General features: G+C 50.5%; 24 non-coding genes across 24 annotated transcripts; all 24 read right to left on the reverse strand.

Annotated features, from left to right (window-relative positions):
- Positions 1 to 5,677: 5,677 nt before the first annotated feature.
- Trnah-gug (transfer RNA histidin (anticodon GUG)) lies at positions 5,678 to 5,749 on the reverse strand. The gene has a single exon. It is a non-coding gene; the product is annotated as a tRNA-His (tRNA).
- Positions 5,750 to 6,119: 370 nt separating this feature from the next.
- On the reverse strand, positions 6,120 to 6,191 carry Trnae-cuc (transfer RNA glutamic acid (anticodon CUC)). Its single transcript has one exon. It is a non-coding gene; the product is annotated as a tRNA-Glu (tRNA).
- Positions 6,192 to 6,466: 275 nt separating this feature from the next.
- On the reverse strand, positions 6,467 to 6,548 carry Trnal-cag (transfer RNA leucine (anticodon CAG)). The gene has a single exon. It is a non-coding gene; the product is annotated as a tRNA-Leu (tRNA).
- A 77-nt stretch (positions 6,549 to 6,625) lies between these two features.
- Positions 6,626 to 6,707, reverse strand: Trnal-aag (transfer RNA leucine (anticodon AAG)). The gene has a single exon. It is a non-coding gene; the product is annotated as a tRNA-Leu (tRNA).
- Positions 6,708 to 6,982: 275 nt separating this feature from the next.
- On the reverse strand, positions 6,983 to 7,054 carry Trnah-gug (transfer RNA histidin (anticodon GUG)). The gene has a single exon. It is a non-coding gene; the product is annotated as a tRNA-His (tRNA).
- A 370-nt stretch (positions 7,055 to 7,424) lies between these two features.
- Trnae-cuc (transfer RNA glutamic acid (anticodon CUC)) lies at positions 7,425 to 7,496 on the reverse strand. Its single transcript has one exon. It is a non-coding gene; the product is annotated as a tRNA-Glu (tRNA).
- A 275-nt stretch (positions 7,497 to 7,771) lies between these two features.
- On the reverse strand, positions 7,772 to 7,853 carry Trnal-cag (transfer RNA leucine (anticodon CAG)). Its single transcript has one exon. It is a non-coding gene; the product is annotated as a tRNA-Leu (tRNA).
- A 7,185-nt stretch (positions 7,854 to 15,038) lies between these two features.
- Positions 15,039 to 15,110, reverse strand: Trnah-gug (transfer RNA histidin (anticodon GUG)). The gene has a single exon. It is a non-coding gene; the product is annotated as a tRNA-His (tRNA).
- Positions 15,111 to 15,480: 370 nt separating this feature from the next.
- Positions 15,481 to 15,552, reverse strand: Trnae-cuc (transfer RNA glutamic acid (anticodon CUC)). Its single transcript has one exon. It is a non-coding gene; the product is annotated as a tRNA-Glu (tRNA).
- Positions 15,553 to 15,827: 275 nt separating this feature from the next.
- Trnal-cag (transfer RNA leucine (anticodon CAG)) lies at positions 15,828 to 15,909 on the reverse strand. The gene has a single exon. It is a non-coding gene; the product is annotated as a tRNA-Leu (tRNA).
- A 77-nt stretch (positions 15,910 to 15,986) lies between these two features.
- Trnal-aag (transfer RNA leucine (anticodon AAG)) lies at positions 15,987 to 16,068 on the reverse strand. The gene has a single exon. It is a non-coding gene; the product is annotated as a tRNA-Leu (tRNA).
- A 275-nt stretch (positions 16,069 to 16,343) lies between these two features.
- Positions 16,344 to 16,415, reverse strand: Trnah-gug (transfer RNA histidin (anticodon GUG)). The gene has a single exon. It is a non-coding gene; the product is annotated as a tRNA-His (tRNA).
- Positions 16,416 to 16,785: 370 nt separating this feature from the next.
- Positions 16,786 to 16,857, reverse strand: Trnae-cuc (transfer RNA glutamic acid (anticodon CUC)). Its single transcript has one exon. It is a non-coding gene; the product is annotated as a tRNA-Glu (tRNA).
- A 275-nt stretch (positions 16,858 to 17,132) lies between these two features.
- On the reverse strand, positions 17,133 to 17,214 carry Trnal-cag (transfer RNA leucine (anticodon CAG)). Its single transcript has one exon. It is a non-coding gene; the product is annotated as a tRNA-Leu (tRNA).
- Positions 17,215 to 17,291: 77 nt separating this feature from the next.
- Trnal-aag (transfer RNA leucine (anticodon AAG)) lies at positions 17,292 to 17,373 on the reverse strand. Its single transcript has one exon. It is a non-coding gene; the product is annotated as a tRNA-Leu (tRNA).
- Positions 17,374 to 17,648: 275 nt separating this feature from the next.
- On the reverse strand, positions 17,649 to 17,720 carry Trnah-gug (transfer RNA histidin (anticodon GUG)). Its single transcript has one exon. It is a non-coding gene; the product is annotated as a tRNA-His (tRNA).
- Positions 17,721 to 18,090: 370 nt separating this feature from the next.
- Trnae-cuc (transfer RNA glutamic acid (anticodon CUC)) lies at positions 18,091 to 18,162 on the reverse strand. Its single transcript has one exon. It is a non-coding gene; the product is annotated as a tRNA-Glu (tRNA).
- Positions 18,163 to 18,437: 275 nt separating this feature from the next.
- Positions 18,438 to 18,519, reverse strand: Trnal-cag (transfer RNA leucine (anticodon CAG)). Its single transcript has one exon. It is a non-coding gene; the product is annotated as a tRNA-Leu (tRNA).
- Positions 18,520 to 18,596: 77 nt separating this feature from the next.
- Trnal-aag (transfer RNA leucine (anticodon AAG)) lies at positions 18,597 to 18,678 on the reverse strand. Its single transcript has one exon. It is a non-coding gene; the product is annotated as a tRNA-Leu (tRNA).
- A 275-nt stretch (positions 18,679 to 18,953) lies between these two features.
- Positions 18,954 to 19,025, reverse strand: Trnah-gug (transfer RNA histidin (anticodon GUG)). The gene has a single exon. It is a non-coding gene; the product is annotated as a tRNA-His (tRNA).
- A 370-nt stretch (positions 19,026 to 19,395) lies between these two features.
- Positions 19,396 to 19,467, reverse strand: Trnae-cuc (transfer RNA glutamic acid (anticodon CUC)). Its single transcript has one exon. It is a non-coding gene; the product is annotated as a tRNA-Glu (tRNA).
- A 275-nt stretch (positions 19,468 to 19,742) lies between these two features.
- On the reverse strand, positions 19,743 to 19,824 carry Trnal-cag (transfer RNA leucine (anticodon CAG)). Its single transcript has one exon. It is a non-coding gene; the product is annotated as a tRNA-Leu (tRNA).
- A 77-nt stretch (positions 19,825 to 19,901) lies between these two features.
- Positions 19,902 to 19,983, reverse strand: Trnal-aag (transfer RNA leucine (anticodon AAG)). The gene has a single exon. It is a non-coding gene; the product is annotated as a tRNA-Leu (tRNA).
- Positions 19,984 to 20,258: 275 nt separating this feature from the next.
- Positions 20,259 to 20,330, reverse strand: Trnah-gug (transfer RNA histidin (anticodon GUG)). The gene has a single exon. It is a non-coding gene; the product is annotated as a tRNA-His (tRNA).
- Positions 20,331 to 20,348: the final 18 nt, after the last annotated feature.

Consider the following 20,348-nt stretch of genomic DNA (forward strand, 5'->3'; position numbering starts at 1 on the left):
TTTTTTTTTTTTTTTTTTTTTTTTTTTTTTTCAGAACTGGAAAAACACAAGCGTGACAGCATTCGATCCTGTAATCTTCACATCCGAAGTCCGACGCCTTATCCATTTTTTTTTTTTTTTTTTTTTTTTTTTTTTTTTTACTTTTTTTTTTTTTTTTTTTTTTTTTTTATCTTCTCCTTTGTTGGTGCAAAATATAAGAAAACGAAAAGTGTTTGTTTTTTTTCTCTAGTGTTGTCTTCACATCTTTCGTCTGTTATTGTCCTCTGCTGCTCCTCAATGATGTAGCGAATAGTCGGTTTCGCCTTACTTCGAAAGAAGGTTAAACATGCATTCATGTCTCGTGGTATAGTTTCGGGCGTTCTTTAAATATTACGTTCCCCGTCATGGCAAGACTGACGGGTCGAGTGTCAAATCGCATATCACACAATGGTCTTGCTTAAAAAGTTGGCAAAGGTCGCCTTGTAGTTACGTTCGCGTGCGATCATGCTGTGCTGCAGGGTCAGGTATAGAACGAAATCGTCTTTGTTCTTATCGCCAGTACTAAAAATATAGTGCACTGTGTGACCTATTATCCAGTTGACAGCATTCCGCTTTGTCCTGGGAAATGGGATTGCTTCAGGGTTGAGAAAGTCAGCCGGCGTTATCGCAGATGGTGAGGTCCTCTTGATGCTCGACAGTTTCTGTCGGGCGTAACCCCATATATCTTTCGTGGTACCACAGACGAAACGGTGTTCTTCGCTGTCTATGAGATTACACGTGACACACATTGGCGAGTCCTGCAAATGAATTGCATGAAGCCTGGACTGCGTCGGGATTTTTCTATTGACGGCAGCGTACCACGTCGCCTTTACTTGCGAAGGTAAGTAGGGGCTGTGGATGTTTTGCCACGTCGCGTCCCAGTTGTAGTTTGGAAATTTTTGTTCGATAACATTCCGTGATTTAGTTGCCACAAAGGAGTTGTAGATTGCCTTAACTGTCGTCAAATTCTTTTCAGAGACTGTTGTATGGACATAACTATACTCTAAGAGAAAACTCTTGAAGTGGTAGAGCGCAGTCGGTATATGGTGCACATCAATTGGCGGTTGAAGATCAGTCGGTGCGATTTCATTCAGGACAAGAGCGGTCAGACTGGTCGGTGACTGTTTCCATAGCTTGTAAGTTTTGCAGAAATAAAGAGCTTTCGCTTTTTTGTGTACATCGGTGAGACTGAGTCCGCCATCTCGCGTTGGGAGTGTCAAGGTGTCATATCGAACTTTAAAGATCTGGCCACGACATACAAAGTGTCCAAGCGCGGACAGCATGCATTTGGCTATATCGGTGGGGATGGGCAAAACTTGAGCCACATAATTGATTTTGGCAGTGATATAAATATTGGCCAATTCAACCTTTTGAAGCTCGTCCAATTTCCTGACGCTATGTAACTTCGCACAAGCACGAATTTTGTTGAGCAATTGCTTATAATTGGCGGCAATGGTGTGGCGGATGGTGTTCCGAAAATCGACACCGAGACACGTCATCCTAGTGATCTCTTTAAGCTGGCCATGACCGATCGCGCCTATGCCTTGCCCAACGTTCATGATCCCTGATTTCGTCCAATGCAGTTTCGCACCAGATGCCTTTTCATATTGTGAGATGATCAGGAGACCCCTCTCGACCTCATTGACATTCATAGCTAGGAAGGTAACATCATCAGCGTAAGCTCGGCACACTATCTTCTGCCCGTGTATGTGGAGTCCTTGTAAACGTTCCGTCAAGGTGACTAGCAGCGGTTCGATCGCAATGGCAAACAGCGCCATCGACATAGGGCAGCCCTGCCTAACAGAACTGTTTATCGGGACGGCGCGACTTGGCTGACCGTTAACGACAAGTTTGGATGTACTATTCCGTAACAATTTCTGTATGATGCTGATGAACTGCGGAGGAAAACCCAGAGTCTGCATTATCTGGAAAAGGTAAGGATGGTTCACTCTGTCGAAAGCCTGTGCGAAATCTAAAGTTACGATAGCACATCGGATTTTGCAAGCGTCCGCAACAGAAATCACATCTCGATAGTCTGATAATGTCTGATATATAGCTCTGTCCTTTCCAACACTCGTTTGATGTGATCCAATGACGGTATGCATCACAGTTTTCATTCTCGTTGCGAGAATGCGAGCAAAAATTTTGTAGTCGCTGTTGAGCAACGTAATGGGTCGCAAAGTTGCGACGGTGTTATTGCTCGTCCGTTTCGGGAGTAAGACCACAAGTCCTTCACTGAATGGCGGAGGAATGGGCATGTCCGGTTGGAGAAGTTCGTTGCAGAGCACCGTCAGCTTTGTCTTTAGTTGTGGCCAGAAGACCTGATAAAGTTCCACCGGGAGACCGTCACATCCGGGAGATTTGTTTTTTGGACTGTGGAACACCACATCTTCCAGTTCATCTTCCGTTACATCGGTGACGAGTTCGGCTACATCCGCAGGGCGAAGCCTGTGCGTTAAGCTGCTCCGGAACTCTGCAAGGGCTTCGTCGTCGGTAGGTTTATTGGACATCAAGTCAGTGTAATAAGTTTGAACGGCGTCTCTGATATCGTGTTGCCGAGTTAGAATCGTGCCGTCTTCGGATTGTAGTTCAGTTAAGATCTTTGTCCGTGCTCGTTTAGTTTCACGTATCAGGTGATAAATGGATGGCTGTTCGCCTTTTGCCATAGTCGAAACCCGACCTCTAATTTTGTAACCTTCCATCTGTTTTCGTTTCAAAAGTAATATTTTTGCTTGCAGTCTTTTAATGCGGGGGTAGTTGTCAATCACAGTGGCATCAAGAGTATATAAGTCTCGAAGACATTGATAATAAAACTCCATCGTTCTCTTAAACCACCAGTTCTTATTCCGGGAATATTGTATCATGGATTTACGAATTTTCGGTTTAGCGCATTCGAGCCACCATTGCAATGCCGAGCCGTACGTACTGAATTTGGCTTCACTTTCATTCCACGCTCGAGTGAAGGCTTCTCTGCATTCAGGATCGTCTAAATGTGCAACATTTAGTTTCCATAGTCCTTTGCCTCGGTAGGTTTCCTGTTTCCCCAAATTCAGCGTGCAAATATAAGCCGCATGGTCGGAGAAACTGGTTGGCCAGACCTCAGTTTGTAAAATTCGCTGTCTGAGAGTGTCCGATACGTAAATGCGGTCCAATCTACTCGCTGAATGATTCGTGACGTGAGTAAAACCAGGTGTTGTACCAAACTTGTGCTCCCACGTATCGACTAAACGTAAATCCTTGACGATCTGTTCTAATTCAATCGATTTATTGAAATGCGGCGTCTGATCTTTGGCGTTAAGTACACAGTTAAAATCTCCCGCCAATATTAGGTGGTCATATTGTGTTGCAAAAAGCGGAAGTATTTCTTCCTTGAAAAAGTCCGCTCGGCGTCGCCTATTAGTTGAGCCGGATGGTGCATACAGATTTAGGAGTCTAACATTATTGATAGTCACGCCAATTCCCCTACAACTTATGAGTCGTTCTACATTCTGGACGATAATTCCTTCTTTCGTGAGAATAGCGGTGCCTAAATCGGAACCGTGTCCCGGATTGGCCGTCACATTATAACCGGGAATGTGGTTCAAAGCAATGTCGGCGACCTCCTGAAGCAAGAGGATATCAATGTCGGCGGCGTATAAGAGGTCTACGATGTTGTCGAGTTTGAGGGAACTGCGGATTTTATTTATATTTAATGTACCAATTTTATACGCCTGCTGATCAGTCATTCACGCTCTTACGAGAGTAAGAAGGAATCGGCGCCGTTTTAAAAGAAGTCAGAGTCCTCTTCTTTGTTTGCCTGCCGTGGATCCAGTAACTTATCATCATGTGCCGGTTCTACTGCCGTAGAAGGCTGTTCGGGAAATCGGGAAGTGACTGGAATATCAGTTGCATCAGCGTCCATGTGTTCGACCTCTGGTTCCGCCGCCCAGTCTATAGTGCTGGGGTTCTTGGACGCAAGAGGATGATGTTGTCGTTGTTCTTTTAAACAATGATCAACATCGTCACTGCACATGGGAGACACCTGGCCGGTAGCATCGCGAGAGGGCTCAGTTAGCGTGATTGCACGATCTTCATCCCGCAGGTGTGCAGAAGTTAGCGCCTGTTGTCGGGAGGATTCTGGTGATTTTGCACTGACTTTGTCCATGATTTGCTGCACCTTTCCCCGCAACGACGCCGCCGCCTCTTCCGCACCCTGGCGGGCGATTCTGCGTTTCTTGTTCTTCCGCGGGGATTTAGCAGGTGGACAACGCTCATCGGAATCCGAGATTTCATGGTGGGGTTGTGGGGAACGACATTCAGCAGTCACAGTCCTGACCTGCGTCTCTGAGGAGGTGGAATTTTGTTCTGTTGACAGAGTCGGGGACTGCGCTACGGAATCAACCACGTCACTCACACTCAGGTGTTGCTCTTGTCGCTCAGAAATGTCAACAAGTTGCTCGGCCGTTGGAGGAAGGGTTGGTTGGGGGCGAATGTCTACTTCGGTATCCATGGGCAGTTGGTCGGTCGGTTGGTCGCGAGCCACCGAAGCGTAAGTGGTGGACAAAATAGTCATCTCCGCGGACTTCACCGGTTCACCTGTCGGCAGCTGCACAACACGTCTTTGAATACATTCAGAACGAATATGACCTGGAGAATTGCAAGCTGCACACGTTCGTGGTTGACCATCATAAATGACGATACCTCGATAACCGCAAACGTTAATGTAAGACGGAATATGTCGTAATAAGTCCACCTTCAACTGCCTGACACCGTTCAAAACCGGATATTTGTGAGCACCGGACCATTTTTCTGCAAAATTACTGAGGACCTTCCCAAAGGGTGCAATAACAAGATTGATCGCATCTGTAGGAACTTCAAAGGGTAGCTCAAAAATTCGAATTGTTCGAATACCAAGTCCCACATGATCGACAGTAACTTCGCCAATATTTCCATCACTGTGTTTAAACTTAAGCTTACCACCGGTATTATTGACAACTCGTTCGCATAACTCAGGGTTTTTCAGCTTCAAGTACATCACACTACTCACAATTGACAAGTGAAAACCAACAGTATCTTCAAACGGAACTTGAACAACTTCCTCTAACCAATCCTCAATTTCGAAAGATTTAGGTCGAGCAAAACGTCGATCAAAGGTAAATTTCAGAGTGTCCTTTCTACTAAGTTGAGCCATCACTGCATTTTCGAACGTTGACAGAATATCTAACTACTGCGAAGCGCCGGCGAAAACGCACAGACTTACACAGCGGATGTAAACAAAGCCAGCCGCAGAGCGAAGCACAGCACGACGAACCGCTCGCCACCGCCGCTGCAGGCAGACTGCCTCTTATGCGACTTGGCCCGACTTAGCTCGACTGACGCTTCGAGACCGCTCGGCCACGCTACCTGTGCCAGTGTTCTTCGCTTTTGTAGAAACAGTGCACGACACAGCTGCGACTGGCTGCTCATCCATTGCACCTCAAACAACTGCCCTTTTCGAATAGAGAGTAACTACACAGGTTGCTGCCCGCGCTCTCGTGTGGCGGCATTGCGTGTTGATAAAGAATTGGTAGTGCCACCTGCAGCCTGCGGAACATGAGTGAAAAATAAAGAGGGCACCGTGATTTCAAACACTGAGCCACAACCGTCACTGCAGCGACACCAAGGCAAAACTTTAAAAAATTGCCGTGACCAGGATTCGAACCTGGGTTATTGCGGCCACAACGCAATGTCCTAACCACTAGACGATCACGGCCACGGAAGCACCGCCGAGGGCAGTCCTCGCGACTGCATGTTGCGATGCACAGCAAAGCTCGGCCCACACACCACTGTGTCAGACGCGGGCTCCATTATATGTATACTGGCAAACGAACGTGTCTGCGATGTAAGGACACTAAGCAGTGTGGTTAGCTGCATTCAACCCCCGTGGCAGTGTCTTGCAGTCCTCCTACTCTGTTCACCTCAGGTATGTGCCTCGATAAGAGGTGGGCAGATGTCGCATCGCTCTCGCCGTCACTTGTGACCACGAATCGTACTTAACGTAGTTTTCTGCAAGCGTCAGCGAAGCGTCAGTCGAGCTAAGTCGGGCCAAGTCGCATAAGAGGAGCAACAAATTGCGCTCGCTTTTCCGGTACCGGGAATCGAACCCGGGCCTCCTGGGTGAGAGCCAGGTATCCTAGCCACTAGACCACACCGGACAACGGCACAAGGGCTACTCCAGCGAACGCAGCAATCTATACACACGCTACTAAACGACAACTACAAAATTATACGCTCCCACTTTGTACAGCGGCATGCTCGGGACTCATTTCGTGGAGACGAACGCCAGCCACTATGACACCAAACGGCGCCTGTGAATCATGTCGTTGCACCGCGCACTGTGCTACGACAATTTAAGAAAGAGACGCTCACGGCTTGCTGCGCTGCTTTCGTCGCGGGTAATCAGTGCTGCGGCTTTCGAGACAGAAAACATTGGCAGCGGTGGGATTCGAACCCACGCCTCCGAGGAGACTGGTGCCTGAAACCAGCGCCTTAGACCGCTCGGCCACGCTACCGACGCTGCACGGCGGTCACAGGAGCTGCGTTCTACCCCACGAGAAAACACCACAATGGCACAAAAAACAGAAAAATGTGGCAGCGGTGGGATTCGAACCCACGCCTCCGAAGAGACTGGTGCCTTAAACCAGCGCCTTAGACCGCTCGGCCACGCTACCTGTGCCAGTGTTCTTCGCTTTTGTAGAAACAGTGCACGACACAGCTGCGACTGGCTGCTCATCCATTGCACCTCAAACAACTGCCCTTTTCGAATAGAGAGTAACTACACAGGTTGCTGCCCGCGCTCTCGTGTGGCGGCATTGCGTGTTGATAAAGAATTGGTAGTGCCACCTGCAGCCTGCGGAACATGAGTGAAAAATAAAGAGGGCACCGTGATTTCAAACACTGAGCCACAACCGTCACTGCAGCGACACCAAGGCAAAACTTTAAAAATTGCCGTGACCAGGATTCGAACCTGGGTTATTGCGGCCACAACGCAATGTCCTAACCACTAGACGATCACGGCCACGGAAGCACCGCCGAGGGCAGTCCTCGCGACTGCATGTTGCGATGCACAGCAAAGCTCGGCCCACACACCACTGTGTCAGACGCGGGCTCCATTATATGTATACTGGCAAACGAACGTGTCTGCGATGTAAGGACACTAAGCAGTGTGGTTAGCTGCATTCAACCCCCGTGGCAGTGTCTTGCAGTCCTCCTACTCTGTTCACCTCAGGTATGTGCCTCGATAAGAGGTGGGCAGATGTCGCATCGCTCTCGCCGTCACTTGTGACCACGAATCGTACTTAACGTAGTTTTCTGCAAGCGTCAGCGAAGCGTCAGTCGAGCTAAGTCGGGCCAAGTCGCATAAGAGGAGCAACAAATTGCGCTCGCTTTTCCGGTACCGGGAATCGAACCCGGGCCTCCTGGGTGAGAGCCAGGTATCCTAGCCACTAGACCACACCGGACAACGGCACAAGGGCTACTCCAGCGAACGCAGCAATCTATACACACGCTACTAAACGACAACTACAAAATTATACGCTCCCACTTTGTACAGCGGCATGCTCGGGACTCATTTCGTGGAGACGAACGCCAGCCACTATGACACCAAACGGCGCCTGTGAATCATGTCGTTGCACCGCGCACTGTGCTACGACAATTTAAGAAAGAGACGCTCACGGCTTGCTGCGCTGCTTTCGTCGCGGGTAATCAGTGCTGCGGCTTTCGAGACAGAAAACATTGGCAGCGGTGGGATTCGAACCCACGCCTCCGAGGAGACTGGTGCCTGAAACCAGCGCCTTAGACCGCTCGGCCACGCTACCGACGCTGCACGGCGGTCACAGGAGCTGCGTTCTACCCCACGAGAAAACACCACAATGGCACAAAAAACAGAAAAATGTGGCAGCTTTTTTTTTTTTTTTTTTTTGTTTTTTTTTTTTTTTTTTTTTTTTTTTTTTTTTTTTTTTTTTTTTATTTTTTTTTTTTTTTTTTTTTTTTTTGGGCCTCCCATCTCCCCTTATAGCCCGTCCTTTCGCTCTCCAAATAACGCCTTCGTCGGCGAGCTTCTCAGCTATAGTTAGTACTGTTGCCAGATGGAACTTAAACGAAAACGAACGTTGACCAAAGCAAAATGAAAAGTAAGCCTCCTTCCTCTGAGGCATTGTTGGTGAAAGGGTTAACGGAAAGGTGTGGATCTTCACGGAAATCAAAGGAAACATGCGATTGCTCGTGAAGCGGAAAATAAAAAACAACTATATATTACTTTCGGAAATCAGTCAAAGAAAAATCCATTCAGCACACAAAGCAAAACGCCATCCAGCAATGGAGAAGTCAATTAACACGGACGCTCACCGTGAAAAAATGGAAAAAAAAAAGTTGCGATGTTCACTCCAAAGAAACAAGAAAGAAAAGAAAAAATGCAATTCAATTAAGAAAAGCACACTAGCAATCCTGACCAAACTAAAAGCAAGTAAACACAATGAAATGTCCTCGCAGCATCACGATCCCATACCATAACATGGCAGAGTGGAAAACAAGAGGAAAATAAAGAAAGGAAAACAAAAATCCTCGCATAACACCATATACGAGGCAATTCCCAAGGGAGAAATGTCTCCCGATTACGTCATATTTTTCGTTCCTTATACTGAATATACATGCATCGCTAAACGAACTCTCTCACTATCACGTCACAGTTTTAAGCTGGAAAGTGTAAAGTTAATTAAGTCGACATCGGTAAGGAGCAAAAGCATGCGCCAAAGCGACATGCAAAAAATTTGCAAAAGTCATAACATAATCAGTACGAACACGGTACTTGCCGTGCTCAGTCCATAAGTAGGTGAGAAAATCCAATCGATCCGTCAGTTTGAGACAAAAGAGTGAATAAATTGTATGGCCGAGTAACCAGATCGTGGCATTGCGTTTGGTGGATGGAAACGCCTTACACTGAGGTACGATTGCATCTGCCACTGTCACCTGCGCTGTAGACACCCTGTTGACGAGACGAATCATATCCCGAGCAGTGTCCCACACAGCACGGAACCGACGGCACACGAAACGATGTTGAATGGTATCTTCGACATGGCACTCTTCGCATGCAGGGGACGGACTCAGATGAATAGAGTGCAGTTTAGCATTTGTAGGAATCATGCCATTGACAACTTTATACCACGACGCTCTGACAGGTGCAGGAAGCACGGGGGAGGTGATGTTGCGCCAGACTGTCCGCCAGTCAGTATGTGGTAGGCGGTACTCCCACTTGTTTCTGGCCGGTAATCCCCGCAGAGCACGGACAATGTCGCCCACACGGCCCCCGCTGGAGCCACTATGCGCAAGATAGCTGCTGTTAAAATAAAAACGCCGCACGTAATTCAGCGCAAAGGGTATGTGGCTGACAGAGACCGGAGCAACCACGGAAGGTGGGCGGTATTGGGTGAACAACCTGACCGTGGCACTGCTGGTGCCTTTCTCCAATACGGCCGTAGTCCGTTTGAGGAGGAGCGCCGCGCATTTGGCGGAAAAATCCACCAGACCGAGTCCCCCATCGGCCGGATGTAAGGTGCAGGTGGCTAACGAAACCTTGAAAATGTCCCCTTTCCATAGGAGCCAGTAGACGGCCTGTTTAATAGCGCGATCTAGAAGCTTAGGAACCGGGAGAACCTGTGCCAAATACCACGCTCTAGCTAAGATGGTAGTGTTAATGAGATGCACCTTGTCATGGAGCGCCAAATGTCGGGCCGCATGAATTTTAACAACCGCCCTAACGGTGTGTAAGACGGGACGCCAATTCAGAGCCTCCATGCGCTGAGGATTATCAGATAAAATAACCCCCAGGACTTTGTGCTGCTGCACAACACTGAACCAATTTCGACGCACATGGCTCATGCGTGGAGTAAGAGGCAGCAAAACCGTCTTGTGAACATTCACAACGGCCCCCGTCGCCTTCTCAAACAGCCGGAGAACAGAGTACAGGGTATCTACATCGGCCGGCCGACCCAAGAACACCCCAAGATCATCGGCATAAGCCCGACAAGTGAGGCGATCTTCCCCAAGTTGGATCCCGGGACACTCGCGGCAGATAGACCGCAGCAGCGGGTCGAGCGCCAAAGCGTAAAGTGTCATTGACAACGGGCAACCCTGTCTGACCGAGCGAGTTAGACGTATAGGCTGACTGAGGGACCCATTGACCATGACACTCGACGTGGCATTGCGCAAAAAACCCTGAACCGTGTGGGTAAACTTACGGCCAAAGCCCATTGCAACCATGACACGCCGCAAATAGGCATGGCCAACCCTGTCAAACGCATTCTGGAAATCGATCAACATAATGGCTGCCGACCGAACTCTGTTGCCGCGTACAAAACCGATACAGTCCCTATAGGCCAGAACGGCGTCAAAAATATTCCTGTCACGCACAGCACACGTCTGATGTTCACAGAGAACGCGCGGCATGACTTGCCGCAGTCTGTGCGCGACGCACCTCGCCATGATCTTATAGTCCGCGTTTAACAGAGTGATCGGTCGAACAGCGTGGATATTCGGCGTCGCTTTCGATTTGGGAATGAGCGTGATGCATCCCGCTGCAAATTCCGTTGGTAGAGGAGCGCCATTAAGAATTTCATTCGCGATACCGGTTAACGTATCGCGTAAAAGGTTAAAAAATTGCAAATAAAATTCAGCGGGAATGCCGTCCATTCCGGGAGATTTTCCCCTAGGACTTCGCTTGACAGCTTCGTGCAATTCATCGGACGTAAAAGCCTCATTAAGATGGACACGGTCTGTGCGACGTAAAACATTTGGAATCCCCTGTAAAAGACGACGCAGCGCAGCGGGTTCGACATCAACGTCCCGAAAGAGAGACTCAAAATGTGCGTGGATTTCCCTCTCAATCGTCACCCTGTCGGAAGTCTTTGTTCCATCCCGAGTGACCCACGCATTAAAGGCCAATCGTTCGCGCATCTTCCGCTCTCTGTTAAGATGATATATAGAGAGCGGCTCCCCGTCCACGGCACCCACAGGTTGGCACCGAGTAACCGGCCCCCTACCCTTTCGCCGCAGATCGGTCAAAAGTTCGGCCTGAAATTGTTTAAAAATGGGAAGAAGATGCGGCTGGGCCGTAACTTGGCGGGCGAGGTCCTTCAAACAGCTCTGATAAAACTGTGACGTCGAGCGACGCCAGTGCGCTGCGTCTCGGCTAAAATTAATTAAAAAGGTCCGGACTGCAGGTTTGGCAGTGCCAACCCACCACCCGAGAACGCTACTATCACCGGGTTTAGCCTGCAAAAGTTTGTGCCACATATCAGTGAAGCACTGCTGAAAATGAGAGTCGGCCAGCAGGCTGCAGTTAAACTTCCATAGATTTCGGCGATAGGAAGGCCTAAAAAATGGAAGCGAAAGTTCACAAAAATAACTGCAGTGATCTGAAAAAATAACCGGCCTGACCTCAGATCGAGCCACCGGGGCCGCAAGTGACGATGACACATAGATCCGATCAAGTCGGCTGTGTCCCTGTGGATAAAAATAGGTAAATTGGGTGTCAACCGGGTGGAGCATTCGCCACGTGTCCTGCAGATTAAAACTTGTGAGAAGCGTGTGGAGTTCCTGACACTTGTTGGGGCGCGGCTCCTGATCGCGGTCATCGGTGACCGCATTAAAATCACCGCCGAGAATTAAATGAGCGGAATTACGGTGCAAAACCTCACACAGCTCCTGACTATAAAAGAGCCGCCGCGCCGCGTAGTCGCTACCGGAAGGAGCATAAACATTAACAAACGTGACGCCTTCAATAGTGCACGCAATAGCGCGGCCAGTAGGGAGACACTCGATATTAGTGACATTGAGCCCGGGGCAGACTAAAATAGCTGTACCGGTGACATTGTCTGACACCACATTATCCACAATAACGTAGTCACTCAGATCGGTTAAAAGCAGGAGAGCCTCCCGTGTCACTTCTTGCAAAAAAGCGACATGGCAACGGGTTTCACATAAAAGAGTTTTTAATGCAAGGACCTTATGAGGACTACGCATTTTGTTAACATTAACAGTAAGTATATGCCACCGACGCGTGTCAGGAACCATACACAACGCAAGGAGCAACAAATACAGTGTGCACAAGAAGCGAGGCAGTATCGCTGCGAAGATAACAACTAATGTAGACAAGATCGGCGGCGGGGGGCACACACCAGACACAGCAAAGACAAGAAATAACAAGAAGAAAAAATTCAAAGAAGCGTGCACAACGGTGGAAGCATTGGCGTCACAAGGAGTACACACTGTTTCAACACAAAACGACTAAAAGTTCCGCCAGCGGACAATAAACACCAGACACTTTCAAAGGCTAAAACTTAGGTCCGCAAAAAATTGCATGCACACGTGCCGCTAAAAATATGCAAGGAAGTGGCAAGCACAGTAAAATATGTCTAAAACGGATGTCACACATCAGACGCGCGAAAAAAAAAAAAAAAAAAAAAAAAAAAAAAAAAAAAAAAAAAAAAAAAAAAAAAAAAAAAGTATACGCACCACAAAAGCGGCACATGCACCGGTAGGACAGCACATGGTCTTGAGAGGAACGGGGTAAACACACAAAAAACGCGTGTCAGACCCCATACACAACAAAACTAAACTACACAACTGTGTGAAAAATGAATGCTCACATCTGGAAAAGCACCCGTGTATCCATAAGGATCCAAGTGAGCGGCAAGAACGACTAAAATGTGCCGCCTACGAGCGGCTGGCACCCAACACATTGAAAAATACCAAACACATTTAAAATACACACCAAATAAAAACATACAACGACGGGTGCAGTGGCGCTGCCAAAATTACACTCGCGTGCAAAATACAGGTTAAAACGCGCAACAGACCGGTGGCACACAAGAGAGACAAGAATACGCCACATAAAACAACGTTAAACTTAGGCAACGGCGGATGCAATCACGCTGCCAAGCAAAGAGCAAAGTCGCGCTACGTACCGGCTCCAGTGCCGTCGTCCACCTCCACGTCCGCCGCCCAGTCACACTTATCACCGGAAAACACGGGGGGCTGAACCACCTCCGTGTCCATACTAACAGCGGCACCGGAAGGAACCGCCGTGGCAGGTCCAGCGCCGATGGCAGAAACAGATCCAGAATCCTGCGAGTGCGGCCGGATGCGACGGCAATGTGAGTCGTCCGATTTGCGTTTAGCTGCCAAGTGTGCAGGAGACACGCCCTGAACAACGTCCATCGCCATACCGCTTGCTACGACAGGCTCCGTTTTAGTAAGGAGAACCTTTAGCTGCCGAACTTTCTCGTCCCGCTTGGACTCCGCGGAACTCACGGACGCCTCGGGCTGACTGCAAGCAGCAGGCCGCTGCCGACGGCGTTCGGAAGCCGGCGCCTGCCGCGAGTCAACAACCGCGCGCTGCGAGGCCCGTTGCAATTTTTTTAGTTTAGAGGTGGACTTGTATGGTGGAACACAAGTTACCACCGGGGACGGCGTTCGCGACTTACGAGAGGAAACACTCGAAATACTCGCGCTGCGAATGCGGGGAACGTTTTCAGCCCTCTCAGTCGGCCTTTCCCGACGCGGTTTGGGTTCCGCGGGGGCGTCAAGACGCACCTCACGGTCTACAACAACGACGGCAGCAGCGGACACATTCTCATTCACAACAGTGGGAGCAGCCTCTGATACGGGTTCTAATACGGACAGCGTTACATCAGCCGGTACAGGGTCAGACATAATCGGTAGCTCAATTTTGTCAACAGCCTGCGTATCAGGCACGGGGGCCGCTACATCGACAGGCAAAGAAATCACAGGCAACGCCGGGGAGCTATCAGCAACAGGAACGGAAGGTGTAACGTCCATAGCCACAACGTCGGTCGCAATCGCAGGTGCAGACACACGACTCGCACGTGCGGGGGAGGCGCCAAGCGCGACCGACGCCCACGTCACCTCATCCTGACCGTCTGTCCTTGGTAATTGCACTGGGCGACTACGTTTCGGACAGTCCTGTCGAAAATGTCCGGTACCATTGCAAAAAGAACAGGTTGCCGGTTGACCGCTATAAGTAAGAAAGGCCCGATGGCCAGCAACAACAACAAAAGACGGTATATGCTGTCGGACAATCATGCGGACACTGCGAACACCGTTCTCAACGTCGTAATGATAAGCTGACGACCATTTCTCTTTTACGACCGAAAGCACTGTACCATACGGAAGTAAACTACGAGAAATAGTTTCATTACGGACTTCGAATGGCAGGTTAAACACGCGAACAGTGCGTATACCATAACCCGCGTTCGATAACACAACATCACTAATAGTACCGTCAAGGTGCCTGATTTTACGTATACCACCATTCACATTGACTAGAGTATCACACATATCGGAAGACGACAGTTTTAAAAATACCGAGTTAAGGAACGCGTCAAGTTGAACGCCAAGAACAACACTTTTCGGTAATTGAAGATCACTTTTAATCCATTCATGAATCTCGAAAGCCGTAGGCCTACGCACGGATCTATCAAACGCGCACTGAATATTGTTCTGACGATTCTCTGAATGATTGAGATCCATGGTACTCACAGGAATAACAAACTACTGCAGAAACAGCACCGCGAGGCACACGCCGCCGACCGCGATCCGCAAGTAAACACCGCCCGACACGCCGCAGCGAGCGCGCGATGTGTTCGGGCCCACGGCTCCGAAGAGACTGGTGCCTTAAACCAGCGCCTTAGACCGCTCGGCCACGCTACCTGTGCCAGTGTTCTTCGCTTTTGTAGAAACAGTGCACGACACAGCTGCGACTGGCTGCTCATCCATTGCACCTCAAACAACTGCCCTTCTCGAATAGAGAGTAACTACACAGGTAGCTGCCCGCGCTCTCGTGTGGCGGCATTGCGTGTTGATAAAGAATTGGTAGTGCCACCTGCAGCCTGCGGAACATGAGTGAAAAATAAAGAGGGCACCGTGATTTCAAACACTGAGTCACAACCGTCACTGCAGCGACACCAAGGCAAAACTTTAAAAATTGCCGTGACCAGGATTCGAACCTGGGTTATTGCGGCCACAACGCAATGTCCTAACCACTAGACGATCACGGCCACGGAAGCACCGCCGAGGGCAGTCCTCGCGACTGCATGTTGCGATGCACAGCAAAGCTCGGCCCACACACCACTGTGTCAGACGCGGGCTCCATTATATGTATACTGGCAAACGAACGTGTCTGCGATGTAAGGACACTAAGCAGTGTGGTTAGCTGCATTCAACCCCCGTGGCAGTGTCTTGCAGTCCTCCTACTCTGTTCACCTCAGGTATGTGCCTCGATAAGAGGTGGACAGATGTCGCATCGCTCTCGCCGTCACTTGTGACCACGAATCGTACTTAACGTAGTTTTCTGCAAGCGTCAGCGAAGCGTCAGTCGAGCTAAGTCGGGCCAAGTCGCATAAGAGGAGCAACAAATTGCGCTCGCTTTTCCGGTACCGGGAATCGAACCCGGGCCTCCTGGGTGAGAGCCAGGTATCCTAGCCACTAGACCACACCGGACAACGGCACAAGGGCTACTCCAGCGAACGCAGCAATCTATACACACGCTACTAAACGACAACTACAAAATTATACGCTCCCACTTTGTACAGCGGCATTCTCGGGACTCATTTCGTGGAGACGAACGCCAGCCACTATGACACCAAACGGCGCCTGTGAATCATGTCGTTGCACCGCGCACTGTGCTACGACAATTTAAGAAAGAGACGCTCACGGCTTGCTGCGCTGCTTTCGTCGCGGGTAATCAGTGCTGCGGCTTTCGAGACAGAAAACATTGGCAGCGGTGGGATTCGAACCCACGCCTCCGAGGAGACTGGTGCCTGAAACCAGCGCCTTAGACCGCTCGGCCACGCTACCGACGCTGCACGGCGGTCACAGGAGCTGCGTTCTACCCCACGAGAAAACACCGCAATGGCACAAAAAACAGAAAAATGTGGCAGCGGTGGGATTCGAACCCACGCCTCCGAAGAGACTGGTGCCTTAAACCAGCGCCTTAGACCGCTCGGCCACGCTACCTGTGCCAGTGTTCTTCGCTTTTGTAGAAACAGTGCACGACACAGCTGCGACTGGCTGCTCATCCATTGCACCTCAAACAACTGCCCTTCTCGAATAGAGAGTAACTACACAGGTAGCTGCCCGCGCTCTCGTGTGGCGGCATTGCGTGTTGATAAAGAATTGGTAGTGCCACCTGCAGCCTGCGGAACATGAGTGAAAAATAAAGAGGGCACCGTGATTTCAAACACTGAGTCACAACCGTCACTGCAGCGACACCAAGGCAAAACTTTAAAAATTGCCGTGACCAGGATTCGAACCTGGGTTATTGCGGCCACAACGCAATGTCCTAACCACTAGACGATCACGGCCACGGAAGCACCGCCGAGGGCAGTCCTCGCGACTGCATGTTGCGATGCACAGCAAAGCTCGGCCCACACACCACTGTGTCAGACGCGGGCTCCATTATATGTATACTGGCAAACGAACGTGTCTGCGATGTAAGGACACTAAGCAGTGTGGTTAGCTGCATTCAACCCCCGTGGCAGTGTCTTGCAGTCCTCCTACTCTGTTCACCTCAGGTATGTGCCTCGATAAGAGGTGGACAGATGTCGCATCGCTCTCGCCGTCACTTGTGACCACGAATCGTACTTAACGTAGTTTTCTGCAAGCGTCAGCGAAGCGTCAGTCGAGCTAAGTCGGGCCAAGTCGCATAAGAGGAGCAACAAATTGCGCTCGCTTTTCCGGTACCGGGAATCGAACCCGGGCCTCCTGGGTGAGAGCCAGGTATCCTAGCCACTAGACCACACCGGACAACGGCACAAGGGCTACTCCAGCGAACGCAGCAATCTATACACACGCTACTAAACGACAACTACAAAATTATACGCTCCCACTTTGTACAGCGGCATTCTCGGGACTCATTTCGTGGAGACGAACGCCAGCCACTATGACACCAAACGGCGCCTGTGAATCATGTCGTTGCACCGCGCACTGTGCTACGACAATTTAAGAAAGAGACGCTCACGGCTTGCTGCGCTGCTTTCGTCGCGGGTAATCAGTGCTGCGGCTTTCGAGACAGAAAACATTGGCAGCGGTGGGATTCGAACCCACGCCTCCGAGGAGACTGGTGCCTGAAACCAGCGCCTTAGACCGCTCGGCCACGCTACCGACGCTGCACGGCGGTCACAGGAGCTGCGTTCTACCCCACGAGAAAACACCGCAATGGCACAAAAAACAGAAAAATGTGGCAGCGGTGGGATTCGAACCCACGCCTCCGAAGAGACTGGTGCCTTAAACCAGCGCCTTAGACCGCTCGGCCACGCTACCTGTGCCAGTGTTCTTCGCTTTTGTAGAAACAGTGCACGACACAGCTGCGACTGGCTGCTCATCCATTGCACCTCAAACAACTGCCCTTCTCGAATAGAGAGTAACTACACAGGTAGCTGCCCGCGCTCTCGTGTGGCGGCATTGCGTGTTGATAAAGAATTGGTAGTGCCACCTGCAGCCTGCGGAACATGAGTGAAAAATAAAGAGGGCACCGTGATTTCAAACACTGAGTCACAACCGTCACTGCAGCGACACCAAGGCAAAACTTTAAAAATTGCCGTGACCAGGATTCGAACCTGGGTTATTGCGGCCACAACGCAATGTCCTAACCACTAGACGATCACGGCCACGGAAGCACCGCCGAGGGCAGTCCTCGCGACTGCATGTTGCGATGCACAGCAAAGCTCGGCCCACACACCACTGTGTCAGACGCGGGCTCCATTATATGTATACTGGCAAACGAACGTGTCTGCGATGTAAGGACACTAAGCAGTGTGGTTAGCTGCATTCAACCCCCGTGGCAGTGTCTTGCAGTCCTCCTACTCTGTTCACCTCAGGTATGTGCCTCGATAAGAGGTGGACAGATGTCGCATCGCTCTCGCCGTCACTTGTGACCACGAATCGTACTTAACGTAGTTTTCTGCAAGCGTCAGCGAAGCGTCAGTCGAGCTAAGTCGGGCCAAGTCGCATAAGAGGAGCAACAAATTGCGCTCGCTTTTCCGGTACCGGGAATCGAACCCGGGCCTCCTGGGTGAGAGCCAGGTATCCTAGCCACTAGACCACACCGGACAACGGCACAAGGGCTACTCCAGCGAACGCAGCAATCTATACACACGCTACTAAACGACAACTACAAAATTATACGCTCCCACTTTGTACAGCGGCATTCTCGGGACTCATTTCGTGGAGACGAACGCCAGCCACTATGACACCAAACGGCGCCTGTGAATCATGTCGTTGCACCGCGCACTGTGCTACGACAATTTAAGAAAGAGACGCTCACGGCTTGCTGCGCTGCTTTCGTCGCGGGTAATCAGTGCTGCGGCTTTCGAGACAGAAAACATTGGCAGCGGTGGGATTCGAACCCACGCCTCCGAGGAGACTGGTGCCTGAAACCAGCGCCTTAGACCGCTCGGCCACGCTACCGACGCTGCACGGCGGTCACAGGAGCTGCGTTCTACCCCACGAGAAAACACCGCAATGGCACAAAAAACAGAAAAATGTGGCAGCGGTGGGATTCGAACCCACGCCTCCGAAGAGACTGGTGCCTTAAACCAGCGCCTTAGACCGCTCGGCCACGCTACCTGTGCCAGTGTTCTTCGCTTTTGTAGAAACAGTGCACGACACAGCTGCGACTGGCTGCTCATCCATTGCACCTCAAACAACTGCCCTTCTCGAATAGAGAGTAACTACACAGGTAGCTGCCCGCGCTCTCGTGTGGCGGCATTGCGTGTTGATAAAGAATTGGTAGTGCCACCTGCAGCCTGCGGAACATGAGTGAAAAATAAAGAGGGCACCGTGATTTCAAACACTGAGTCACAACCGTCACTGCAGCGACACCAAGGCAAAACTTTAAAAATTGCCGTGACCAGGATTCGAACCTGGGTTATTGCGGCCACAACGCAATGTCCTAACCACTAGACGATCACGGCCACGGAAGCACCGCCGAGGGCAGTCCTCGCGACTGCATGTTGCGATGCACAGCAAAGCTCGGCCCACACACCACTGTGTCAGACGCGGGCTCCATTATATGTATACTGGCAAACGAACGTGTCTGCGATGTAAGGACACTAAGCAGTGTGGTTAGCTGCATTCAACCCCCGTGGCAGTGTCTTGCAGTCCTCCTACTCTGTTCACCTCAGGTATGTGCCTCGATAAGAGGTGGACAGATGTCGCATCGCTCTCGCCGTCACTTGTGACCACGAATCGTACTTAACGTAGTTTTCTGCAAGCGTCAGCGAAGCGTCAGTCGAGCTAAGTCGGGCCAAGTCGCATAAGAGGAGCAACAAATTGCGCTCGCTTTTCCGGTACCGGGAATCGAACCCGGGCCTCCTGGGTGAGAGCCAGGTATCCTAGCCACTAGACCACACCGGACAACGGCACAAGGGCTACTCCAGCGAACGCAGCAATCTATACACACGCTACTAAACGACAACTACAAAATTATACGCTCCCACTTTGTACAGCGGCATTCTCGGGACTCATTTCGTGGAGACGAACGCCAGCCACTATGACACCAAACGGCGCCTGTGAATCATGTCGTTGCACCGCGCACTGTGCTACGACAATTTAAGAAAGAGACGCTCACGGCTTGCTGCGCTGCTTTCGTCGCGGGTAATCAGTGCTGCGGCTTTCGAGACAGAAAACATTGGCAGCGGTGGGATTCGAACCCACGCCTCCGAGGAGACTGGTGCCTGAAACCAGCGCCTTAGACCGCTCGGCCACGCTACCGACGCTGCACGGCGGTCACAGGAGCTGCGTTCTACCCCACGAGAAAACACCGCAATGGCACAAAAAACAGAAAAATGTGGCAGCGGTGGGATTCGAACCCACGCCTCCGAAGAGACTGGTGCCTTAAACCAGCGCCTTAGACCGCTCGGCCACGCTACCTGTGCCAGTGTTCTTCGCTTTTGTAGAAACAGTGCACGACACAGCTGCGACTGGCTGCTCATCCATTGCACCTCAAACAACTGCCCTTCTCGAATAGAGAGTAACTACACAGGTAGCTGCCCGCGCTCTCGTGTGGCGGCATTGCGTGTTGATAAAGAATTGGTAGTGCCACCTGCAGCCTGCGGAACATGAGTGAAAAATAAAGAGGGCACCGTGATTTCAAACACTGAGTCACAACCGTCACTGCAGCGACACCAAGGCAAAACTTTAAAAATTGCCGTGACCAGGATTCGAACCTGGGTTATTGCGGCCACAACGCAATGTCCTAACCACTAGACGATCACGGCCACGGAAGCACCGCCGAG

The sequence above is a fragment of the Schistocerca gregaria genome, unplaced genomic scaffold, assembly GCF_023897955.1.
Source record: "Schistocerca gregaria isolate iqSchGreg1 unplaced genomic scaffold, iqSchGreg1.2 ptg001539l, whole genome shotgun sequence".
NCBI classification, from domain to species: domain Eukaryota; kingdom Metazoa; phylum Arthropoda; class Insecta; order Orthoptera; family Acrididae; genus Schistocerca; species Schistocerca gregaria.